The sequence below is a fragment of the Helianthus annuus genome, chromosome 1 (assembly GCF_002127325.2).
Source record: "Helianthus annuus cultivar XRQ/B chromosome 1, HanXRQr2.0-SUNRISE, whole genome shotgun sequence".
In the NCBI taxonomy this organism is placed as follows: domain Eukaryota; kingdom Viridiplantae; phylum Streptophyta; class Magnoliopsida; order Asterales; family Asteraceae; genus Helianthus; species Helianthus annuus.
In genome coordinates this window covers 50,072,039-50,082,431 of record NC_035433.2, presented here as the reverse complement: position 1 = coordinate 50,082,431, position 10,393 = coordinate 50,072,039, and positions in this window count along the sequence as shown.

The following is a 10,393-nucleotide window of genomic DNA, read 5'->3' as shown; positions in this document are numbered from 1 at the left end:
CGGAAATTTCATCAGGACCGTGAGTTAGGAAAAATATCAGAGTTTAGAAACACCGGATTTTATTTAAATAGATGGAATAAATTCCATGTTTTACAAAGGTAGCTTTTAATACGGGATAACCCAAAACAATCTTTCTTAGGTTGATTTAATTAATAAAATAAGCCACTTCTTGAAGTCCTTCAGTGCCGGATCCAATCCTTACTCCAATATACTGTAATTACCTGAAACGCGTTTTAAAAAGGTTTTGTCAGCGGGAAATACTGAGTGAGTTCATTCAGGTTTTATACAAAAACAGATTTGTTATAATTTAGAGTATTAAGGGGAATTACAATGTTTCTATATCAAACCAACTACCCACAGTATTTGTCACTCGACCAACCATTGGCTAGCCCATTTGTCCAATGGTGTCTGTGACTGTGGTCAGATCACCCCTTGGCCACCCGTTTGTCCAAGTGTGACGGGAAACAAGTAATGTATACAAAACCCCACATACCGGCTGTAACTTGGTGATTACATAGACTTAATCACTGTAACTATAACTTTGAAAATAATTTGGAGTTTTGTAAAACAGTTGATAAAAAGAGAATGACTCACAAATCAGCATGTAGGATTGAGTTAACAACTTCTTGATTCTACTTCTTCCGATAATTAAGCATGTCCTTTATTATTCTGGATCTTCTGATGATTTAATAGTTTGTTTGATTGTGAGTGTGTAGTGGGAAGTATTTTCGGTAGTTAAACATATAGTTTAACAGAATGGAATACGTATTTGTGTAAAACCCAAATCAAACCTAACGGTAGTCACGAGATTCGAACCTTAACAAAATTTACAAAATGTAATACTTTGGATTCCGTTTATCAAAATCACAAGGTATAGTACTTTGGATTCCGTTTACCGAAATTCACAAAGTACAACACTTTGGCATTCGTTCGTTGGTTCCTGAATCAATCGGACAGAACTTCGCTTTGGTGATTATTGGTTATAACACCAACGTATAGAGTAAAGAAGAAGATAAATGAGCAAAGAAAAATGAATTCCTAAGCTTCCTATTTATAGGTAGGAAATAGGAAATTTCTAGGAAGTTTCCCTTGTATTTCTAGGAAGTTTCCTACAGCTTTTCTAGGAAGTTACTTATGCATTTTCTAGGAAGCTTCCTATACACTGATATCTATCCTCTTACACCTTCCTAGCACCTTCCTTTGATATTATCCATTTACATATATATATATATATATATATATATATATTTCTATTTAGTAGATCTTACTTAGCTTAATTAATCTTGCTTAACGTAATTAATCGTACTTAGCTTAATTAATCTGGTTTAGCTTAATTAATCCCACTTAATTAATACTGAACTTAATTAATAGATTAATTGACCTACTCAGTTAACCTAGCTGCTAAGTTTATTTAGCTATTAAGTTTACTTAGCTACTAAGTACTCTAGCAGTTTCCTGATTACGAGTTCTAATTTCTAGACACAATGGAACTCGTATTAGTGTACTAACTCAATTCAACTTTAACGACAATCACGAGATAAAACCCTCACAACGATTTACAAGTGCCATACTTAACAATTCAGCGGCTTCACAACGAATGACAGAGTATAGCCCGAGTTCGGACAGCACTTAAACATTCAAGTCGAAATCACGATGAATAACAAAGTATAACTCAATTTGAGCAGCACTCAGACAATCGTTGGATAGTTATAATCAATCGGACAAAGTATCGTACTAGTGATTAGAGTTATTACCCTAATAACGGGAAGAGTTTAGGGATTTAGAGAGTAAAACCCCGAGCTATTATTTACAAAAATAAAAGCTGACGGAAAGAAAAGAATTGAACAGCGATCGAGTTAATACCCGGCATCGTAGCAGCACCCCGCTATAATAATTAGTGATTCGTGTGTGTTTTAGAACTGATTTTGTGATAACTTGACGTACAGACCGAGATTTTACGTCGTTTCAATTGCAGAATTCAAGTCCCGATGCCTGCTATTTATATACCAAAATTGACATGCTTACGGACCGTAAGCCTTATCCCTTACGGTCCGTAAGGGACACCTAAATTTCTTTTGCTTGCTCCTTACGGTACTAGCCCTGATGAGTCAGTAGTTTTATAAAATTCGATTTTTATAATAATTTATAAGGATAATCGTCAACTGGGTTTTGCCCCCCTTAAGTTTTAGGGGCCCTGATCCTGATTCTGATTGTTCTGAAACTTTCAGGGTTTGTGCAGGATTACTTGGGTGTCTTAATTAGAGTTTTCTTATTGGATAATTATCATACTAAGTATTAATTTTAGTGAGAGTTGTTACATTCTCCCCACCTTAATAAAATCTCGTCCTCGAGATTTGGACTATGATATTTTCTTGGGTTATGTTTCTTCTTCTAATTAAGAGAAACAATGTATCGTGAAATGGAATTAAAAGATATTTTGAGGGGTATGAATTTTGAAATTAAAAATGACTTATAGAAACAACTGGATTCAATATCCGAAATGAACTTACTTTGATCAATTTGAGGGAGATCCTGAATTGATAAATATCTATCTGTGAATGGAAGTATGGAAATGATTTGTTAATGATTATCCGAAAATCAATATCATTTATTTAAATGATACTGGACAATAGAATTTAGTGTATCGTAATCTGAGTACATAATTGTACCAAGAATATGACAAATCAAACGAATGGCGTATGAATAGGGTTTAGCATAGGCTATAAATCTATTCGGACGCTACAAAGTGGTTGTAAGGAGTGAAAGAATTCAATGATGGCCGAATAAATTCATCGTTTTCGAATTTGAGAGTTTCAAGGAGGCGAATCTGGCTATTTCAAAAGATGAGACATTCCGATGAAATGATATAGTTTCTAAGGTGATCATGTTTAAGCCAAAAGATATATGATCTATAGATTTTTTTTAAATGAATGTGAAGAACTTTTTGGAATTAGTAAAATTCTTTGTCAGAGGAAAACTTACCTTGATTGATACCTAAGGAAGACTTAAGATTGACCGGTTCAAAATGAAATGAAAACATGAAAATGTTTTGTCAAATATTGAATTATGATATGAGAAAATCAATGTGCTGTGATGGGTGATTTTTAAGAATACACGAAAAGATAATAAAATTAGTGTATTTTTGTCTTAATACATAATTGTATTCAGGTGATTTTAATCAAAATGTTTGATTAAAGATAGGTGATATTTTGATTTATTAAATACTTTTCCTTTTATGTTATCATAAAGTAGAATAATAAATAAATATAGATAGGTTTAAAATATCAAAACCCGTGGTAATTTTGACAAAATAATGATATATGTTTTATAAATAGGTTTACCCAATATCCTAGAACTCGCGATTATCATTTTTAAAATCAAGTATGTTTAACTATAAGATTTTATAATAGGGTATTTTAAATCATAAAAGTAAAATAATAAATGTTTATTTTAATATCAAGCATACTTAAATATTGGCTTGCGTAAATGACATTTGATATTTTAATATATTAAAATGCATATATTATAAAATAATATTTCTATAAGTATTTAATAGTTGTAGAATATTAATCAAGATGAACAATTGTTTATAAAATGTCTTGTCCATGACTACTTAGATAATTGTTTAAATAATTTTATTCGTTCATCTAATTCTTGTATTTGTTTTATGAAAATATGTCTTCTCCTTAACTGGTTATTATCATGGTTGGGTATTGGTTAGTGCTGCCTTGTTTAAGCATAGGTGATCAGTCCATGCCTAACTAAGGCTACGCTATCCAATACCTGTCTTGATAATAACCTTAATACCTAAAAATAATATTAATACCTATTATTATTAATATTTTATTACAAATATTTACCAAAAATAAATAATTTAAACTAGATTAGCGCAATTTTTAAATTTTGTGAAAAATGTCACCACAAGGTGATCGTAATCAAAGAAATGAGTTGATGAATTCGAAGACTAAACAAGCATGTTATGGTTCAAGAGAATTGAAGTGCTTGTTGGGACTATTTTGAATATGATGGCTTCAATCCATCATATGGGACTTTGAATTGAATACGTAATGCGAGCAAGTTCAAACAATTGAACTTGGTGTAAACAAAACGAGTTCATGTATCAATAAGAAATTTTTGGATATGGTTACAACAAAAACCATGTATGCTAAAGGAAATTGAGTTTTTCAAGAAACTTATTGACTCGATATCAAAGAGTCAACGTTTTGCAATAAACGTGGTTTATAAATGCAAAGATCAAGTATAGTGACACGATATTTGAACTTTTGATAAAAATAACAAATTGGAACGAAGCCCTCCAGTGGTCTTCATAAATCAAACGAACCACATGCGCAACAAACAGTGCATGTGTAAAGTGTGGATTTACCAAGAAATGAAATAGATCAATATTTGCTACTAGGAAATAAATCCTCATGGTATGATGACTATTAGAGGAAGTAGAAACACGAAAGTAAACTCTTTATAGGCAGAAGTCAGAATTGCAACGAAAGAAATATAAGAATTTCTTATCTGGAATTTCGTGTGATGATCGTTATTAAGTGACATTACCAAGGAATGTCGAATGAAATGAAATGAAATAGGGAATTTGCAAAGGTGTATGACTTCTTTTGTAGTGCCAACATTTATGACTATGGTTAGACTGTGCACCTATGGTTGTGAAATATTGTTCCAACGTACCTAAGTGATATTCAGATTGTTTGTAGGATCTTGTGGTAAAGTGCTTCTTTTTGATTAGTAGTTCTTCTACTGACAGAATTAGTATTGGTGTCATCGTGCCCAATTTATGTTAACCACAGGTCTTGCCTTGGAAGTCGTGTGTGATATACTTTGATGTCTTGTGGACGTGAAATTTTAGGTTTCATGTGTTTTCTGGTGCATTAGCACAACTTTAGATGTTTCTTACTTGCATTAATAGTTTATGATAACGCATTGGTAATTCTTATATTTTTTTGATGGTGTCCCAACTTAATGGGTTTCCAGTATTATTTTGTTGCACGAGTTACGAGGTAGATGATCAAACGAAATAATGTTTGACATCGGAATTATAGATATATGCGAGAGATTTCTGATAAAGAAATCTAGAATTATTATTGACACATATGATTGTGTTTTATTCGTAATTATCAATCGTTTATGGTCTTTGGAATTTCTTTATAGATATACATATCTATATATTTATATATTTCACATGCTGTAATATACATATCTTTCCTAAGGTTAAATGTATATCATAGATTCATATTTCCAAAATAAGTCAGATATCAGCTCATGATATTATTTAGGGAAATCTTGTCACTTGTTTGACATACTATATACCTCATCTTATCCGATTCGTGCCGGAGAGGTAATCTCAGTATATCCGGATAAGCTGGAGAGTCTGCTACTCTATACCCAGGTTTGCCGGAGAAAATTTTCCATTTCCCATAAATAGTATCTTTTCAAGATTTTAAAAGTGCCTATTTTATTAGGGCTTTTATCCAGAGTCAAGGAAATTTATATTTCCATAACATATTTTATTCTAGACCAAATAATATCAATAAGCAAGAAGCAATTACGTGCTATTGCCTGCCAATCGTCATTTTTATGGAATACCAATATCCATTACATTGTACTTATATAAGTAATTTACCTTAAAGTTTATTTAAGGCAAAATTCTTAAGTTCAAGTCTAAATATCATTCAGGGTGCTATCAGATAATATTAAGTTTCTAATTCTCCGTTTAAACTTAGGTATTATTATAACACCTAATTGCGTAAACAAGTGGCTTAGCTTATACTAAGGCATCTTTTCTTATGTTCAAGTCTAACTGCTGTCGGCTGTGCTACCATTTAACAGTAATATCCTAACTCTTTTTATTTAAGCTTAAGTATTATTATCACAACACTTATAGGCTTAAAGCAGTGGCTTAGCTCTGATACCACCTTTACTGTCACGACCCCCGACCCCATCCTGGCCGGAATCGGAAGCTGTGAGCAGTCCAGTGGTACCGGTGATTATTTTGAAAAACATTGCAGCGGAAATTTCATCAGGACCGTGAGTTAGGAAAAATATCAGAGTTTAGAAACACCGGATTTTATTTAAATAGATGGAATAAATTCCATGTTTTACAAAGGTAGCTTTTAATACGGGATAACCCAAAACAATCTTTCTTAAGTTGATTTAATTAATAAAATAAGCCACTTCTTGAAGTCCTTCAGTGCCGGATCCAATCCTTACTCCAATATACTGTAATTACCTGAAACGCGTTTTAAAAAGGTTTTGTCAGCGGGAAATACTGAGTGAGTTCATTCAGGTTTTATACAAAAACAGATTTGTTATAATTTACAGTATTAAGGGGAATTACAATTTTTCTGATATCAAACCAACTACCCACAGTATTTGTCACTCGACCATCCATTGGCTAGCCCATTTGTTCAATGGTGTCTGTGACTGTGGTCAGATCACCCCTTGGCCACCCGTTTGTCCAAGTGTGACGGGAAACAAGTAATGTATACAAAACCCCACATACCGGCTGTAACTTGGTGATTACATAGACTTAATCACTGTAACTATAACTTTGAAAATAATTTGGAGTTTTGTAAAACAGTTGATAAAAAGAGAATGACTCACAAATCAGCATGTAGGATTGAGTTAACAACTTCTTGATTCTACTTCTTCCGATAATTAAGCATGTTCTTTATTATTCTGGATCTTCTGATGATTTAATAGTTTGTTTGATTGTGAGTGTGTAGTGGGAAGTATTTTCGGTAGTTAAACATATAGTTTAACAGAATGGAATACGTATTTGTGTAAAACCCAAATCAAACCTAACGGTAGTCACGAGATTCGAACCTTAACAAAATTTACAAAATGTAATACTTTGGATTCCGTTTATCGAAATCACAAGGTATAGTACTTTGGATTCCGTTTACCGAAATTCACAAAGTACAACACTTTGGCATTCGTTCGTTGGTTCCTGAATCAATCGGACAGAACTTCGCTTTGGTGATTATTGGTTATAACACCAACGTATAGAGTAAAGAAGAAGATAAATGAGCAAAGAAAAATGAATTCCTAAGCTTCCTATTTATAGGTAGGAAATAGGAAATTTCTAGGAAGTTTCCCTTGTATTTCTAGGAAGTTTCCTACAGCTTTTCTAGGAAGTTACTTATGCATTTTCTAGGAAGCTTCCTATACACTGATATCTATCCTCTTACACCTTCCTAGCACCTTCCTTTGATATTATCCATTTACATATATATATATATATATATATATATTTCTATTTAGTAGATCTTACTTAGCTTAATTAATCTTGCTTAACGTAATTAATCGTACTTAGCTTAATTAATACTGAACTTAATTAATAGATTAATTGACCTACTCAGTTAACCTAGCTGCTAAGTTTATTTAGCTATTAAGTTTACTTAGCTACTAAGTACTCTAGCAGTTTCCTGATTACGAGTTCTAATTTCTAGACACAATGGAACTCGTATTAGTGTACTAACTCAATTCAACTTTAACGACAATCACGAGATAAAACCCTCACAACGATTTACAAGTGCCATACTTAACAATTCAGCGGATTCACAACGAATGACAGAGTATAGCCCGAGTTCGGACAGCACTCAAACATTCAAGTCGAAATCACGATGAATAACAAAGTATAACTCAATTTGAGCAGCACTCAGACAATCGTTGGATAGTTATAATCAATCGGATAAAGTATCGTACTAGTGATTAGAGTTATTACCCTAATAACGGGCAGAGTTTAGGGATTTAGAGAGTAAAATCCCGAGCTATTATTTACAAAAATAAAAGCTGACGAAAAGAAAAGAATTGAACAGCGATCGAGTTAATACCCGGCATCGTAGCAGCACCCCGCTATAATAAGTAGTGATTCGTGTGTGTTTAAGAACTGATTTTGTGATAACTTGACGTATAGACCGAGATTTTACGTCGTTTCAATTGCAGAATTCAAGTCCCGATGCCTGCTATTTATATACCAAAATTGACATGCTTACGGACCGTAAGCCTTATCCCTTACGGTCCGTAAGGGACACCTAAATTTCTTTTGCTTGCTCCTTACGGTACTAGCCCTGATGAGTCAGTAGTTTTATAAAATTCGATTTTTATAATAATTTATAAGGATAATCGTCAACTGGGTTTTGCCCCCCTTAAGTTTTAGGGGCCCTGATCCTGATTCTGATTGTTCTGAAACTTTCAGGGTTTGTGCAGGATTACTTGGGTGTCTTAATTAGAGTTTTCTTATTGGATAATTATCATACTAAGTATTAATTTTAGTGAGAGTTGTTACATGACCGACCAGCCCCAGTGACCAATGCACCGCCAGCAAAGCGTGCTTACACAGGTCCCCACCTGCTCTGCCCGACATGCTCATATCATCATCCGGTGGGACTCGCCTGTCGTTTTTGTGCTCATTGTAACCTCTACGGTCATTTCACTGCTAACTGTCGCTATGGTCCTCGTCAAGCCCCAGTTCAAGCCGCTGCTCATCAAGCTCTACTCCCAGCCCCTCAAGGCCAACACGCAGCTCAAGCACCCGCAGTCAATGCTCGAGTCTGCTTTGCATGTGGTGACCCTAACCATTTTGCAAATATGTGCCCAAACAGGGTTGTGAAACAAGAACCCCAGCAGCAGCAGCAGCAACAACCTCAGCAGCAGCAGCAACAAGCAGCCCGTGCCAGAACTTTCAACATCAACGCCCGTCAGGCTTAGGCTGACAACAACGTGGTTAATGGTACGTTCCTTGTGAATGGTATTTATGCATCGTGTTTGTTTGATACTGGAGCCAATAACTGCTTTGTGTCGTTTGAATTCGAGAAGCTCCTTAGTCGTAAGCGTTCCTATCTCCCCTCGTCATTCGAAGTTGAAGTCGCTACAGGAAGAACTGTCACCGTTAACTCTGTTCTCCGTGATTGTACTCTGGAGCTCAACAATCATATCTTCCCTATCGACCTTATTCCCATGCAACTCGGAAGCTTCGACATCATAGTAGGCATGGACTTTCTTCGCGAAAATCATGCTGAAGTTGTGTGTTTTGATAAGATGATTCGATTCTCGCTCGCTAATGGTGATCTATTATGTGTGTACGGTGAAACAACTTCGAAAGGTCTCAAGCTCATGTCATGCATCCAAGCTAGCAAGTATCTCCGCAAGGAATATAGAGCTTTCTTGGCTAACATTGTAGTAGCAGAGAAGGAAAAGAAAAGGAAGGCCGAAGTCAAAGACGTTCCAGTGGTTCGTGAATTCCCTCAGGTGTTCCCTGATGATCTTCCTGGACTACCGCCAAGTCGTGATATCGACTTTCGTATCGACCTCATTCCTGGAGCTAATCCCGTAGCCAAAGATCCTTATCGACTCGCTCCATCCGAGATGCGGGAACTTTCGAACCAACTCCAGGAGTTACTTGAAAAAGGCTTTATTCGCCCGAGCACCTCTCCTTGGGGAGCGCCAGTCCTTTTCGTTAAAATGAAGGATGGGTTGTTTAGGATGTGCATCGATTATCGGGAATTGAATAAGCTAACCGTCAAGAACCGTTACCCTCTACCTCGAATCGATGACTTGTTTGATCAGTTGCAAGGTGCTACGTGTTTCTCAAAGATCGATCTATGTTCAGGTTATCATCAGTTACGTATTCAGGAGGAAGACATCCCCAAAACCGCTTTTCGAACTCGATACGGCCATTATGAATTCGTTGTTATGCCTTTTGGTTTAACTAACGCACCCGCGGTTTTCATGGATCTGATGAATCGCGTGTGTAAGCCATTTCTAGACCGTTTCGTCATCGTGTTCATCGACGATGTCTTGATCTATTCCAAGTCGAAAGCCGAACACGCGCAACATCTATGTTTGGTTCTCGAACTACTCCAGGGGAATCAACTCTATGCCAAGTTCTCCAAGTGCGAATTCTGGCTGAAGGAGGTTCAGTTTCTGGGTCACATCGTTAATAGTCAAGGTATTCATGTCGATCCCGCGAAGATTGAAGCAGTTAAGAGCTGGATTACGCCTAAAAACCCGTCTGAAGTTCATTCTTTTCTCGGACTAGCGGGCTATTATCGGCGATTTATCGAAGGATTCTCTAAGATCGCTGTGCCGCTTACCGCCCTTACCCATAAAGACAAGCCTTTTGTTTGGGGAACCGAACAAGAGTCTGCTTTTCAAACCCTCAAGCATATGCTTTGCAATGCTCCTGTTCTCACGTAGCCTGACGGAAACAACGATTTCATTGTCTATTGTGATGCTTCCAACCCTGGTCTTGGCTGTGTTCTCATGCAACGGGACAAGGTTATAGCTTACGCATCTCGTCAGCTCAAAATCCACGAGAAGAACTATACAACCCATGATCTCGAGCTAGGCGTAGTTGTTTTTGCTT